General features: G+C 43.0%; 1 protein-coding gene across 1 annotated transcript in view; it reads left to right on the plus strand.

Moving 5' to 3' along the window:
- The first annotated feature begins 251 nt into the window (after positions 1 to 251).
- The window catches only part of LOC136842563 (uncharacterized), a 616302-nt gene continuing 599664 nt past the window's right edge, over positions 252 to 16889 (plus strand). The window contains exons 1-2 of the mRNA XM_067110026.1: positions 252 to 386; positions 6944 to 7017. The gene's annotated coding sequence lies outside the window, so the exon portion shown is untranslated. The remainder of the gene's footprint in view (positions 387 to 6943; positions 7018 to 16889) is intronic.

The raw sequence follows: 16889 nt of genomic DNA on the forward strand, positions 1-16889 counted from the left end.
GCAGATGGGAACTTTATTGGAAGGTTAGAAGACTTCTAAATTTAGCAGAACCACGCATATAATTTTTAATGATGATCAGTACACGTAAGTACAGCATAAGCTTTATTAATTACTGCTTATTTTTTATTTGGCGCCTTTTTTTTACTGCATTAATTAGAAAGTCTAGTGCCTTTTTAGTGCCTTTGCGATCCACTTTTATCGCTTTACTGTCAAATCGAGTTGGCAACACTGCTGCTAACTGCTGACGCTTCAGTTGCTTAGTAACAAGGCAGGTGACAGCACGCAGATGAGCGACCTCGAACATTTCTAGGCCCACGTGACCCTATTTGCTTTTCGGCGTTGTAGTAATTGGAGGTGTTGCTTGTTTTGATGCAAAATTGCGAGAGGTAAGATTTTCCAGTGGACAGATAATTCAGTTTTCAACTTGACAGCTTTTTTCTGGGTATTATAGCAGACTACTGCCGCGGGGTGAATCCCGCTGGGAGTTAGACTGGAATATTTACAGCCTTTGGTTCACCTTTGTCTTTTGTTTATGTTATTACGTTCATTCCCACGAGGGTGGTATTGAATACGACGCCCATTTTGCACGTAAACTGGTAGTTACTGAGCTAGAGGGTCGAGGTAGCATCCTGCACGGCTGCTTTACCATTTTCTTTAAGTGCTACCAGGAATGTAGGAAGCGGTTAATGACTCACTGTGCATATTGGATGTTTACTGATTGGCTATTAGGTTTGGTACTTGAATGATGTAAGCTCCAGAATTTATTCTTTGCCTTTCAGATTGTTAAAAATATGGTAGTATACTTTATACCAGAACGCTAAACACGTTTATTCTGTTAGGAAGGTACAATTAGGCCTGCAATTGAGGTCTCCCGCTCCTTCAGTTATTCAATTAAACTGATGTTTTCGTAGAAGTGTTCTGTCCCTTAAAACTCAGCTTTGCTTCACAACACGTGTAATGGAAACTTGACCCTATAGCTGAAGCTAGGCCTAGTCCGACTGTCTCATTAAAAAACGACCAAACTGCCCTGAACTTCATTGTGTAATGCAATTTTACAGCATACTGCAGTCATACATTCAGTTATTCCATGAAACTGATGTTTTTGTAGACTTGTTCTGTCCCTTAAAACTCAGCTTTGCTTCACAACACGTGTAATGGAAACTTAACCCTATAGCTTAAGCTAGGCCTAGTCCGACTGTCGCATTTAAAAACGACCAAACCGTCCTGAACTTCCTTGTGTAATGCAATTCTACAGCATACTGCAGCCATACATTTTACAATTGCGTGCCCAACAAGATATTTGCAAATAACCGCAGTCGCCAGACTGTAGGCTACCAAGTTTGTGGGATCTGTAGCTCACCCGTAGGCGGTGTCACGCGTTCGTTGTCTAGATCTTGACACCTAACTGCACCAAGTACAGTAGGCCCACAGTTTTCGTATGTTCATACAGAACAAAATTCGTTCAGTTCCTTGAGTTGTTATTCAAGCAAGACGGCAATTTAGAGTTGGCAAAGTAAACTTACCTTCAGCTCGTTGCGAAGCTTGGCGACAAAAGCTGGAAAATGATTTTGCATCAACCGAATCGTCCGTTTTCCCGCCCGCCCTACTCCTGCATCTGGATGCAGTGGTGCCACATTTCCACACCACTGGCTCCATGCTCCTAAATTTTATATTCATTCAACCATCGGTAAAATCTAACGTATATCGAAAAATATACGCTTTCCTTTATTGTCTAAAGATCATTTACCGTAAACATACGTTAAGGTGCCCTACACGATACATATTGACGTCAATAAAATTGCTTCAATACTTATTGAATCAATCTTTTGCCATTAGACCATTCAATTTTATGGTCAATATCAAGTTTTCTATTAGACTTCATAAATGCAACATATCCGCATTAGATACTGCTATTTCAGTACTTTGTTGTTTGGCTTCGAGAAGAAAAACCAAAGAATGCGTCATTGGATGAAGAACTGGTACAAGAGGAGAGATTAAAATGCCAACGAAAATCTGTTATCAGATTTTAAGATTTAGCTCTTCAATGTTTATGTTCATTGATATATATATATATATATATATATATATATATATATATATATATATATATATATATATATATATATATATATATATATATAATTATTGTTGTTTAATTTTGTTGTATTTTGCATGTTTTCATCTCATCAAAAACTAATTTTGTTGTATTTGCATGTTTTCATCTCATAAAAAACTATAGTTATATAATTGCTATATAATCATGATGAATAAAGCCTATAAATACTCACATGTGAAGCCAGATCTCCTCATGGTCATCTATGGTATTAATCGATTCTGCAGGAATTTCCTGCTCTTGTAGAAATAACATTTCCTGAAAGTAATATAATGTCGATTCATAGACTTCATCAGAGCCTGCCAGCCGTCTTCGAATACTTTATCCTCTTTAGTTCTTCCCCAAAGTTTGTCCTCAGCGAATTAAGCTGCTGCTTTACATCTTGTAGGTAAAATTTTATTGCATAGCCCTACCATTTCCTTTGTTGCTATACTCCTCTGCTTTCACCTTCCAGAGGGATGGCATCCACTTTTATAGGCGAATCCATTCCTATATAAAACCCCTCTCTGCTTCCTTGAAACTTGTCTAGCTTCGGAAATGTCATTGCAGTGTAAGGTGAGAAGCGAGGTTTATTGTCAATACCACCCTCAAAGGGGAGACTTTTTATTGCCAACTTAGATCGTTTCAGTACTATTGAACAACCTTTCAGCCTTCCCCCTAGACGTTCAATGGTTTCGAGAATGCCGGTATATTGGTCAATTAAATGTTTATCATTATGTGGCCTCTTGACATGCTACGCCATTAGCTGATGATGGGACTGTTATGTAGATCTAAACATTAAATGCATTTACAATATCACTTTGCAAAGAACTTCCCGTATCAGGTTAATCACAATAATTTTTTACATTTAGTAAAACAATTTTCAATAGATTTAAGTTACCATAATTAGATGGAAACCTAAAGCTGTCACTCTGGTATCGTCTGCATTCTATGCATCAATCAAGACATCGCTCGGTCGACTTCTACTGCTTCATAAATTGTCGCGGAAACAACCATTCTCTGATTGTTCTTTATAAAAGTCATTATTATATGAACAAATAAATATGCAAATAACCGAGAATATAGGTCAATGAATCACATGATATAAGAAAATAATATATTTGACCACAATAAACCCCCAAAAAGTGTGGAAATTTTTTCCACACTTAGTATGTCAGACCGTAAAATGAAGACCCCACTTCTGCAATCGATCGTCTTGTGCATGAAAACTTCCACACCGGAGCAGGACCCACTTAGACCTGCACCGGAGGCCACATTGCTTCGTTTCGGCAACAGAGATCCTGAAGTTCTTGTCGTAAAATTGTATAAAGGGGCACACATACAGAGATTTTCGGGTTTTACCTCATTCACTTTTTAGACCTCATTTCCAAAGGGGATAGATTGTTTGCATAATATGAGTTTCCTGCAAGTGAACAGAGATCTATCCAAAATCGTGCTGTTATAACTTCCGCAAGAAGCTAACATTTAAAATCTTGATCAGTCATGGAGGCTAGACCTTGGGCAAACTCGCTTTTTAACTACCACCTACAACGTAAGACAACTAGGCTACAGTCCCGCCTAACCTTCCTGTGTATTTTACCATTATGTGGCGGGCCAAAACGGAATAAACCTTTTTTCTCTCTCTCACGGGTTTCAGGCCTGATGATGCAAAAAGTTCTGGTTACTCCCCACCCGTCATCAATGATGCATCATTCTTAAGTAATTATCAGGGATACTAGTATTACAGACAAACTCATCCTCCAAAAACATAAAAGTCTGCTTGGTATAGTCGAGAGTCCATACTCATTTTATATAATGACTTGGTTCTAAATTCAGTTAGTCATTTTATCCTGTTATTACATACTGATCTGCCTAGATATTACACTAGACCTACCTTGTGGTTTTTCATTTGAACAACAGCAGTTGCAAATTCTCTCTCTCTCTCTCTCTCTCTCTCTCTCTCTCTCTCTCTCTCTCTCTCTCTCTCTCTCTCTCTCTCTCTCTCTCTCACAGAACATTTGAATTTTGAAAATAATTGAACAATGTTTCTCTTGTAAATGAAACTTTAAAATTTAATTTTTGTATAGTAATAATAAGTGCTGAACGAAGGAACGTTACGATGGAACGTTACGATGAATTTTCACTCGCAAACTCGTAACGTTAATCTATATGGATGTGTCTTTTCAGACCTTTCGGGTAGAATAATGAGCACAGTATTAAAAGTGAAATACACAAGAGCCCAATGCCAGAAATCGATTGATGGAAATGTGCATTGCGGCTTCTGTCGTGTGAATGGTGAATGAGTAGATATTTGTATGTCGAGAAGTGAAACAGCAGGACGTATAATAAACCTCAGATCATTTTGCTGGGACTCCTTAACTGTATGATTGATGGAAACTGCAGTGGATGTACCCACACCTCACTCGACCTCATTGTTACCCATTGGCTTAGCACATTAAACTCACCCACGCTATTTCTTCGTCCAATAATTTCAATCGTTGTGGCTGCCTTTCCGACTTCCTGTAGGTCTACTCACAAAACGTCTTCATTCCACTGTGCTCAGTTGAAGCCTTCATTCATTTTTTTTTTTACTTTTTTCAGCACCACAGCATAGGTATTTTTTCGAAAATTTTGGCACCATTGAAATTATCTACTGGTTTCTTAGGCTTCTGTTTTAAAACTTGCACTGGAGGTGCATTTTATACCTTTCCGTGTCACTTCGTCCTGCATCATCAAATTAAACATACTCGGCATTAAATTATTTTTATATTCTCCATTTAGTCTGTTCGTACTAAGCGTTTCGTTTTGTAGGGTCACTTTAATGGGAAATTATGAATATACAGTACTGAAACTGTATTTTTAATGCATGATACTAATTCCGAATGTAATTTTTTTAATTGTTTTATTTTGGCATCCTATCTCTGGTCTTTGTAGCTGTAGTTCCACATGAAAGTCGTTTAAATGTTGAAAAGTTAAAACCAAACCACTTTACGGGCTGCTGTAGAACGAGAGCCCGTGCCAGCACAAGGCTGGCTAAGTCTAAATCATTAGCAAACCACTAATATTTTTTTTTTTTTATTTCTGAACCCCCACAACTTAAAATTGGAAAACTTCATGAAAGCTAAAAGCCCTTTTAACATCTAGCACCACCATAAATACTTACAATTTCTCTTTAAATTTTGTAAAATGAAAGTCTTGAAATAAAAAAAAAAAAAAAACAATCGAAAATATAATACGGCAATTTTCTCATTACCGCGCTTGCTGATCTGAAGAGGCAGGTGGAAAAGGGCAAATTGAATGATGGGGATGGTACATGCTTATCCTATATTAAGTTATCCCAGACCCCTAGCCAATTCTAGAGCAGGTAGCCTACCATATACGCGAACGTGAAAGTAAATACTTCCTACTAAAGTTTTGTGGGCAAGTAAAAATTTACTCCAGCTTCAAGCGTTTGCCACAGCCGCGGCAAGTAACAATGGAAGTTAGAAGGTGAAGAGAGGAGAAAAGATAAAGTGATTTGTGATAGGGTACGGGTTATCCCCCAAAATACGACGTGACTTGAGGGCTGCTGTCAAGATAAACTTAACAAGCTGGTAGTTAGTTTATTGCAGTTCGCTGATCATGATAGCAGGTCAATTTCCATACATTTCCGCTTTCATTTAACTTTACTTTTTAGTTATTTAGAATGCTAAGCATCTGTCTGGTATTTGATTGCAATTCAAATAACAGTTAAGGAATCCTCTCGACTGAGCGTTGTCTCATTTTATGAATGTAATATTTCTCAGATATTACCCAAGATGTTGTATTGCTTTTTTAAATCTAGGCCTACAGCGACCTCGATGTGGCAGGACAATACAGTAAATTATTACCATAAATTTTTGAACCTCGGCCAAACGTCTGATTGCACATGCAGAAAGTAAACGTCTGTTTCCAGTTTCGAAGTTTGGCATTTGTTAGGACCTGGGTGCTTATGGTACTCTTTTTAAGCATTTAGGTACGTAGAAACATCCCAAGGTTCTGGTCATGAAGATGGTGTTAGTCTTGACAATAACACTGCGTTTGATTGCGTTAACCATGAAGCTCTTGTAGAAATATTTTGAGATTGGAATTGTAGGTTAGAATTGTTATTCAAGTTTTAATTAGTATATTGTAAAGTGTAGTTGTTAATGGGCAATATAGTGACTACAAGAAAGTAATCTGGTGTGCCTCAGGGTAGTGTTATTGGCCCATTGCCCTTTTTTTTTTTTAGCATGTAGGATATATTTTAATCTTGAAAACTGGTTGTTTTGTTATGCAGATTATATTACTCTCTTTGCATTAATCGTACCTCCTGAGTGTGTAGGCCATTGGTTGCCGAATATCAAAATAGAGAGTGAGTTCACATAGTGAATATTTTAGTGTGATCACTAGCAGGTTTGGGTCATTTGATTCCCCACCCAGGTACTGTATTGACATTGACTAAATGCATCCCATCTAAAATTCTTGGTGCCATGCTAGCTTTCATTTGCAAGAAAAAGAATTGCGTACTGAGCCAGGTCTTTCCAGATATTTAGAGACTAGTCTATCCTGGAGAAATATTTCTATTCTGCCAAATTTTAAATATTGTTACTTAGTTTGGTCTTCAGCAGCTAACTCTCATGTCAAATTGGACAAAAACTGGAGTTCTGTGAATTCTGTGTCTCAGATATTAAGAGTATTAGTCTCTGCCACTGGCTTTCAATTAACACTTAGTGTACGCTTTGTATGAAATTTTTCATAAACCTTATTCTTTGCTTTTAGATCTCAGCTTTACCAGGCTCCAGTGTTGCTAAATCTCTTGTTAATTCTAACAGTCTGGCTTTTGCTTTTCAGGGTTCAGTACCACATAGTTTTGTAATCTTATTCTTGCTGTGACCAAATTGGAGTGGCCTTCATAATCATATTTGGTATGTATTTAAATCTCTGAACTCTATAAGTTTAAACTTTGTGAAATGCTTTTATGATGAGCAGGCACCTGTGGTTTCTACTTCATTGTTTGTTATTTATTTAATGGGACTTATTGACTTCTCATTTATTTATTTTTTAATTTTATTTTTTGTATACAGTACTACTGTATGTTCCTTTTGTATTTCTTTTTCCGTCCTGGACTGCTGTTTATTGTGCCCTTCAGTTTGTAGACTGTAGCATTCCATCATTTCATCTAGAGTTGCAGCTTATCTTGTAATAGTAATAATATAGTTTTACAAGATAATATAGCATTATAAGATATAGCTTATAGTATTGTGTGGGTACCTTTTTTTTTCATTTAATTTGATAGTTTAATAAGAAAAAAAATTAACTTCATTCTTTTATTGTATTTTTATATGTACATACCTGATTGTATATCTTGGCTATTGTAATGCACAGTGAGTGAAAATTAATATTTATTACAGTATTATGTGGTGTAATGATTAATGATGATATTAATGATAAGCATTTTGTCCATTAGGTGTTCAGATTCATGTCTGGTGTAGGCCTATCTCGTGCACTTGCTGCCTGGTCTTTATTCTTTATTTCAACTGAGTTGTCTGCAGTTGAGCTTTTCAATAAAATTTTTTGCATTGTCCAGCAAATAACAGCATAGTATATGCATGCACAGTATGTGTAAGTCTGTCAGTATTTATGTATATATGACAGAAAAGATCATATTTTCGACTTCTGAACAACTGATAAATTTCAGCCAGACTTGACACAAAGCATTTAGTAAAGGGGATTCGCACTCGTTCAAATGGGGTTCATGGTAACGTTCCAGTAGGTTAGAATTTAGAATTTATGAAGTAGGGTTGGGTTGTTTAAAAGTCATTTACTTTAGAACTGCTGGGGGCAGAAATGACAAAGCTTATATGGAAACTTCCTTACGTAATCTTTTGAAGACACGTGTTTGTTTAATCTATGGTGGTTGGGCCAACTTGGGTTCACAATTTGGATCCAAAGTTTTACATAGAATATGTAAGATTTAAGTGTTCTCAAGAGCTTGAGGGCTCTAACTAGTCAAATTAGCATGCAGTTATCCTCATGTACTTAGGACTTGGGGTCATGGTTGGACCACAGCAGATGCCAAAGTTTTGCAAAGGATTATATAAGAAAGCATGATCCTATCTGTTTCTATAGAAATTTATACAGAAATACAAATGATAATTTTGTACAGGAATATCCTTCAGCATTCCTGTACAAAATTATCATTTGTATTTCTGGTGAATTTGGTAACAGAGTGGTGTCCAAGCATGTTTTCTTCAACTGTTGTAATGTGAACACATGAACACATGTCGCACTCCTGGCTACTAAGTTGAACTTCTTTTGGGGGTGGTTTGTGAAGGGTGCTAGTGGGTGTAGCTTTGAAGTGTTAGCCTATCACTTCCTCACTGCTGAACTCTACATTACTCTTTTCCCATGTACATCACCTTCTCATGCAAGAGGTGTGTATTGAGGGAGGTGGAAGATCTTACACCTACTGTACACTTATTATGTGAAAGTTTCCCCAGGGTATTGACTACTGTACCTTCCTCAGAGGATATCAAGGCTCAAGCTAGGAGGAGGAGAAGTGCAAGCGCTGTATTTACGCTACCACCTCATTGTCATTGCACTAATCCTCTTCTCCATCTCCTTCACCTTCGTCCTATAGGAGGCGGAAGTAGTCCAGAAGGCCTCTCGCAAGAAGTTCTGTGGAGTTTTGACTGAGAGCTATTCTCAGCTCCAGACAAGAAGGGGGTTAGCTCTCAAAGATCGTATGGGTGATTGCCTTACTTCTGGCTGGGCTGGGATGGGAATTACTTAGACATGAGGACTGCTCCCAGCTCTCCCTCTTTTGTTTCTCCAGAAACACACCTGGTCAAGCCAGCATGGCCTACTCTATGCATGTTCACTCTCTGGACTGTGCAGAAGCAAGTGGAGGGGTTAGCTTTTCCTTCAGTGTTTCTTCAGAAACACTGAGAAGAGCCTGTGTAACCCGGCACAAACTCAGTCCGTAGGCCATGTGCAACTAGGTAGTTAGGTAGGCCATTCCTCCTGTGGCTGAGCCAGCATTACCTACTTGTTCAACCCATGCTCAGTCCCCAGATTGTGCTTGTGTTGATGGTGGGTTTGCTCATAACAGATCCCCTCGAGTACACACAAGCTGTGGGATTATATGGCAGTGTGCATGCATGTGTCCATTCACCTGTAAACTCAGTACAGGCAGTCCCTGGGTTACGACGTTCTGAGTTTACCTCGGTTTTCAAATATATTCATTGAAAAATATATTCATTAAAAAATCAGAATGCAAGTAAAATACTGTACAGGACACCCAGAGGATTAGAGGTAAGGCTTTCGTCACTTTATTTCTCATTTTTATACATTTTTTTGTGACATTTGGGGTTAAGTTGTTTTCCAGGATGCAGTGCGGCGTCAGAATGGAATCCCCAACATAACCTGGGGACTTCCTGTACTGGGTATGGAAACAGATTTTTTGTCCTTTCAGAATCCCTTTAGCAATATGGTGTGGAATTATATGGTAGTGTGCATGCATGTGCCCATTCACCTATGAACACAGTGCAGTACTGGGAATGGACACAGATTTTTTGTCCTTTCGGGATCCCAACAGCAATGTGGTGTGAAGATCCTTTTGGCTCCTTGTAGGACTAATGGTGTCAGGGAAGTAACCATGGCTCCCTCAGATCTTAAAAACTACTGAGGCTAGGGGACTGCAAATTGGTATTTCTGAGTCCAGTCCCGTGTCAGCCGGTGAAATTCCATTACAGCACGAATTTCTAGGTATAACAATGCTAGATATACCAGAGAAAAAGAGCTTTCAGGAAAGCTGGGGTTACTACCCCCAGTCGAGCGTCTTCTAGGAAGACGTCGGTATAAAGAAGGGTGAGTGAAATACCACTACCACGGAAATATACTCGAAAGATCTCTCCTTATCAAAACCCCCGGAAAAGAGCGGTGAGCCGTTACAGCCCCTACACTCAACACCCACCAGGACGGCGACACCAGCGCCACCTACTTCATTCCATTTTCTAGCACGTGACAAATTCGTTTCTTTTGTGTGCTCGTCCTCTTATTTGGATTATTTTCTACATCTACGATGGCATCGAGCACCTTTTCCATCTCTAAGTTAAGTACCATCTTCTTGTGGGGTTTTTGTTCTGTTTTATTGGCTGTTTTGGTCTCGTATTTTCATAAATATTGAGGTCTTATTATGGCGCCACGGCGTCCCCGCCAGCCATGTCGACGCGAGGCGACTCCTTCTGTTTTTTCGGTTGGAGTTGTCTCCTCGTTGTTATAGATAGATTTTAACCCCTTGGTTCCCTTCCTGGTGGTTCCTTGCAGTGGCTCCCCTCCCTTTTTGGTTTACGAATTACATTTCATTGGCCTATCGGCCTTTATTAGGGTGATGCCCCGTCCAAGTATCCCCCCCCCAGGTTGGGTTCCTTTTTATTTTTGGTCTCAAGTAGGCTATTATTTTATGCTTGAAGATGGTGCTCTCCTTTTATTTTTAGTATATTTATTTATTTTAATTGTTTTAAGTTTTGTTGTTTACCTCTGGTGGTAGCGGCAGCCCCAATCTACCACTTCCCCGAGGTAGGCTACGCTCCCTATTGAGCATATTTTGATTTTAATTATTTATGTGTGATGGTATTTTGTGGTGTAGGCTTGTTTGCTTCCATCCCCTTGCCCTGGGTGCGGAGATCAGGTTGAGGGAGTTTTGGTTGCTGTTTCCTCCGGTGTCGTTTTTCGGTGGGTAGAGTGAGCCCCTTAGTTCTCTTCCTCCATTTGGGGGAATCGAGTTCTTTGGATGTGTTTCCTCTAGGCTAGTCGCCTCCTTACCCCCCCTTCTCGATCCCGGTTGGCTCTCGGCACAAAATTTCTCTCCCTGTTGCTTCCTCCTCCCTTTTGCACTCCTTCCTCTTTCCTAACCTATACTAGGTTAGGCCCATATTAGGCTTCGCCTAGGAAGGAGTCGGGCTTGGATTGCGTGAGCTCCTGGAGTAGGCTACCTTCCAAGTTCATTTGGGAGGGAAGGATGCAGTTGAGCGGGTGACATGTTTCTCCCTGTCTCCTGTTCCCTTCCGGGTAGCCTACTTCTCTCCCCTGCTCCACCCCCTCCCTCCCCTACCCCCAGCCTTGCGACTCGTGCAGGTGACGCTAGATGGCGTTTTCTCTGAGTTCAGGGACTCCTCCTATTGGTTGAGGGATTCGCTCCCTCCCATATTGTCCCTAGCTTCGCTGTGTTGGGGTTGGTGGTTTGTTTGCTCAAACGTGTTCGAATCACTATCCCATACCTCTCGTCTCCCGTCGGGCTTACGTTGATAGGTGAAATGTAATTGCTCCGTCTTATGTTATGAACATACGAGCACTTTACCCGTCTTGTTTCTCCGGCGGGGAGGTAAGGGCGGGAAGTTTTTACATCATGTAAGGGAAGCGGACCCCTCCGGTCTCCGGAGTATTTACCGTCACTTGTTATTATTATTATTATTGTTATTATTATTATTATTTTATTTTTGTTTTTATTTTTCATTAATTTTAGATGAATCTGTTTATTTACAGGAGTTCGCTCCTTTATTTATTTTATATATATGTGAGTCCGGTCCTACACCCGGGGGCTCCGCCGTTTTTTTTTCTGGCAGCCCTTATGGTTAGTTCCTGGTTTCTCGTTCCTTCATTCCCCGGAGTCCTCCGGGGTCTGAAAGCCCTTACCTTCCACTCTGTGCATTTAGAGCTTATTGGCCCAGTTTATGATAGGGAGTTCTTCTCCGCAGTATTCCGGCTTTAGATTTATTTTGCTTAGTGTGAGGTTCATGTACTTTATACTTACAGACTGTTCGCTGTGAGGAGCCGGGGTGTACCGCCTCCCTTCAACAACCCTACGGGCACGTAGTATGCCGGACCCACGCTGGTTGTGCGGTCCGACTTGACGACCTGGTTGTTTGGCACCCCGATGGTTGTGAGGTTTGCTTTGCTCTCTGCTCAACCATCCAGGATGAGTCGGTAAGTGACAGTCTTTTTTCCCCCGGTTCATGCTCCTCATATTGTATATTGTTTAAAGGTTCCCGGTCTGGCTTTTTCGTTCCAAACTAATTGCTGGTTTCCTTGCAGGCGGACGAAGCTTCCAAGAAGTCTGCCTTGGAATCCCTCCGGGCCTGGGTGGCTGGGTTCGGCAGGAATGTTCCGTCGGGAAGCCCTACGTCCTCGACGCCAGGTTGAGGGACTTGCTTTACCCGGCGCACGGGTGGCGCCGCAGTGCCTGAAGATCTTGCCACCCCAATCATCCAGCAAATCCGGGATGCGACCAGCCACCTCAAGTGGATATCCTATATGCCGAAGTCTCGGAGGATGTAGCCGCTTGGATCTCAACCTGGAACCAATGAATACGGAGCAGGACCAGGTGGTAAGTGGTGAGGTAAGTGAGGATGTTGGGGCGGGCCCCCCTCTGTTTGACTCCCCTGCTTCATCAGTATCTTCCTTTGCAGGTTTTGTGAAGTCTTCCTCCTTGGGTGATAGAGCTCCGTCTGCTATCCCCAAGTTGAAGTTGAAGACTTCATGGAAGGCGAAGGGCTACAAGTCCTCGACTTCCAAGAAGGCACGCCCTTCCCCGTCGAAGGCTAAGGTTTCAGGACCTGTAGCCTCCGGGAGCAAATCTGGTTCCTCCGGCAAAGGCGCGAGTAAGAGGGCTGCAAAACCAAGCCCTCCTCGCCAGCCTGCTTTGATGCACAGGCCCTTGCCACTGAACTTTACAAAAAGTTTACGGAGGACCTAGACTCTAGGTTTGAAAAAGATAACTGATAAGTTGGCCAGTTATGATAACATACTGGCAGGTATGGCTCGCCCACCCCAGCAGAACCACAGTATGTTATCCCGACACTGCGGACCTCCGCCGTTCGATGTCGGTAACCCTTGGCGCTTCACTCCGGGCCATCCAACACGATGGCAAACTTACAGTTGAGGGTCTTGGCACGAGACGGTTGGAGGAATTGGAGTTCTTCCCCGATCTCTTGCTCCCCTTATCCAGGCTTCGTGAGGCTCACAGAAGAAGCTTGGATTCGGTCAGACAAGGTTCCTAGGGAGACTGTCATCGTCCCTAGGGACCAAGCTCAGTCGGCTCTCCTGCGCACTCTGACGGAGTGGCAGGCAGAAAACACGAAGTTGACCCCTTTCAAGGGCAATTTTACGATGTTCGCCCTGGGAGAAGACCTTCCCACCCCTTGCTTGGACAAAGTTGCTCTGGCTACGGCCCGAGCATGCTTTGATGGTAATCCGTTACCACAATTAAGGGAAACAGACCCTACTTCCCTGGTATTCCCAGGAAGTAATGAGTTCTGGGTGGACGCCCGTCCACTTTCACTGTCGGGAAGCTGGACCCCTCTGCGCTTCCACGCAATTTAGTGAGCAGCTCCTAAGCTGCCGGAATCTTTATTGAAGGCGGAGTTTGAGGCCCGGACTAAGTTAGCCCGGTCCTGAGCTCCGGCTGCCTTACAGAAGCTACTGCCGTCTCCCCTGCTCGGACGAACCTTTTTCCAGGTTCTGGCTAAGTCCTTCCTGGCGAGCTTCCAGTCGGACTTGTATGAGAGTTCATCACGGCCAGACTGGAATGCAGGAAGTTCATCTTTGCCGATGCTACCATCCGCCACGAGCCTAACAAGCTCGTTAAAAGCTCGATCTGGGGACCTAACCTCTTCCCTGAAGACGAGGTTACAAGCGTTATGACCGAGGCTACACGGGCCAATCAAGTCTGCGCTCTCGCTGGGGCATTTCCGCTTATAAACGCAAGACCCCAGAATCGACCGCCCCCAGACGAGGAGGAGGCAACGCTTCAGGAGGCATAAGAGGCCCCATCAGGCGGTAGTCCAAGCCGCCCCGGTCTTGGCAGTAGCCCAGCCGTCTACTTCCAAGGCTCACCCCAACAATACGTGTTGGTCCAACCAGCGGCGCCCTCTTATATGACCTCACCAGCATACAACCCCACATATGAGGGCCGTGGGTTCTTTCACGGCCTCAATAGGGTTGCAAGGGGAGGAAGAGGCAAAGTCCCCATAGAGGAAAAAGCCCAACACCACCCCAAGGGGAAGGCCTGGACGTGGTAGGGGAATAAACCCGCTCCCTCCCACTGAGAGAACACAGGTAGGCGGTTGCCTGTATTGGTTCAGGGACCAATGGACCTTCAGCCCTTGGGCACACAGCATTGTGTCCAAAGGACTAGGTGGAGCTGGATCAAGAACCCTCCTCCTCTAACCAGGTTTTACCAGCCACCCACATCAATCCTACAGGATTACGTAACAGAATTGCTCAACAAACGAGCAATAAAGAAAGCAAGGCACCTAAAGTTTCAAGGCAGGTTATTCACTGTTCCCAGAAAAGACTCCGATCAGCAAAGAGTGATCCTGGGTCTGTCGCGTCTAAATCTCTACATAAAATGCGACAAGTTTCGCATGCTTACGGTAGCTCAGGTACGGACTCTACTTCCGCGTGGGGCCGTCACCACCTCTATCGATCTTTCAGACGCTTATTATCACGTCCCGATTGCGCGGAACTTCTCTCAGTTCCTCGGTTTCAGACTCGGGAATCAAGCCTACTCCTTCAGGGTCATGCCCTTCGGTCTGAACATTGCACCCAGGGTATTCACCAAGCTGGCGGACACGGTAGTACAACAGCTCCGGTCCCAAGGAATATCCCTAGCAGCGTATTTGGACGATTGGATAATTTGGGCACCAACTGTTCCGGAGTGTCAGAAGGCCACGTCCATAGTCATCAATTTCCTGGAGTCGCTGGGTTTTCAGCTGAACAGAGAAGTCCCGCCTGATTCCGGAGTCCCGGTTTCAGTGGCTGGGTCTCCAGTGGGATCTGTCCTCCCACACGTTATCTCTCCCGCCTCCCAAGAGGAAAGTGATAGCATCTCTCACCAGGAGATTCCTCAAAAATCCATTGGCATCCCGTCGATCCCAAGAAAGTGTCCTTGGGTCTCTTCAATTTGCCTCAGTGACAGACCTGCTCTTGAAAGCGAAATTAAAAGACACAAACAGAGTGTGGCGGAGTCGAGCAAATGTCAAGCTCAGAGACAAGGTCTCCTCTATCCCTCGAATCTTAAAGACAAGACTGCGGCCTTGGACCACAGTCAGAGGCCTGTCCAAAACAGTTCCGCTTCAATTTCCTCCTCCGGCACTAGTTATCCACACAGACGCTTCTCTAAGCGGCTGGGGCGGATATTCACCAAAACAGAAAGTACAAGGAACGTGGTCCACAATGTTTCAGCAGTTCCATATAAATACCCTGGAAGCTATGGCGGTCTTTCTAACTCTGAAGAAAATCCGCCCCCCAACCGGATTCATATCAGGCTGGTGTTGGACAGCGCAGTGGTAGTTCATTGCATCAACAGGGGCGGCTCCAAATCAGGTCGAGTAAACCAAGTAATGGTTGCTATCTTCTCCCTGGCGAACAAGCACGGCTGGCACCTGTCAGCCACCCACCTAGCGGGGTGCGGAACGTGGTGGCGGATTCCCTGTCCAGGACTACCCGTTGGAGACGGAGTGGTCCCTGGATGTGGAATCTTTCAAATGGATTTGCCGCCAGGTTCCGGGCCTCCAAGTGGATCTGTTCGCAACGGAGAGCAACTTCAAGCTCCCCTGTTACGTGGCCCCAACCTGGACCCTCAGGTGTTCGCCACAGACGCAATGACAGTAGATTGGAACAATTGGGAGAAGATTTATCTGTTCCCTCCAATAAATTTACTGCTGAAAGTATTACACAAACTCAGGACATTCAAAGGTCAACCAGCCCTAGTAGCCCCCTACTGGCCGAAGAGCAATTGGTTCCCTCTCCTTCAGGAACTGGGATTACGGAGACTTCGGATTCCCAAGCCCATTCTGACCCAGACAGTACAAACCAAGACTGTGTCAGCTTCCTCAAGGATTCAGAATGCCCTAGTTTTATGGACTTTATAAAATTCGCAGCCCAAAAGGAGCGAACATTGACCCTGTCAACACTCTGTTTTTAGAATCAGATAAAAGAGATTCTACTTTTAGACAGTATGACTCAGCAGTCAAAAAAATTAGCCTCCTTCCTGAAAGCATCTGAAGCCAAAATCATGACGACTAATTTAGGAGTTTCCTTCTTTAGATCACTGTTTGAAAAAGGCCTGGCTCCCGCCACCATTACCACAGTCAAGTCGGCATTGAAGAAAGTATTTCTTTACGGCTTTAAAATCGACCTTACAGATTCCTATTTTCATCCATCCCCAGAGCATGCGCTTGTCTGAGACCAGTATCACGTCCACATTCGGTTACGTGGTTTCTCAATGACGTCCTTAAGTTAGCATCAGAGTTGGATAACTTTCATTGCTCTTATCAGGATCTGTTAAGGAAGACATTATTTTTGATTAGCTTGGCTTCAGGTGCTAGAATCTCAGAGCTGTCGGCTCTCACTAGAGGTGATAGTTTTGTTAACTTCCTCCCGTCTGGAGGTCCTCCTTTCCCTGACCCTAGATTTTTAGCTAAGAACGAAGACCCACAGGACAGGTGGTCTCCTTGGAAGGTGGTGCCCTTCCTCAAGACCAATCTTTATGTCCAGTTTATACACTTAAATCTTACCTTTTAAGAACTCCACAGAGTAAGTCAGGTCCTCTTTTTATCAGGGAGAAAGGTGGTACTCTTTCTCTGAACGCTATAAGGCAACAAATTCTGTATTTCATTAAACAGGCCAACCCGGATTCAGTTCCTAAAGTTCATGATATTCGAGCAGTTGCTACTTCCATTAATTACTTTCATAATATGGACTTCTCAGAGTTATCTAAATATACGGGTTGGAA

This window comes from Macrobrachium rosenbergii, chromosome 10 (genome assembly GCF_040412425.1).
Source record: "Macrobrachium rosenbergii isolate ZJJX-2024 chromosome 10, ASM4041242v1, whole genome shotgun sequence".
In the NCBI taxonomy this organism is placed as follows: domain Eukaryota; kingdom Metazoa; phylum Arthropoda; class Malacostraca; order Decapoda; family Palaemonidae; genus Macrobrachium; species Macrobrachium rosenbergii.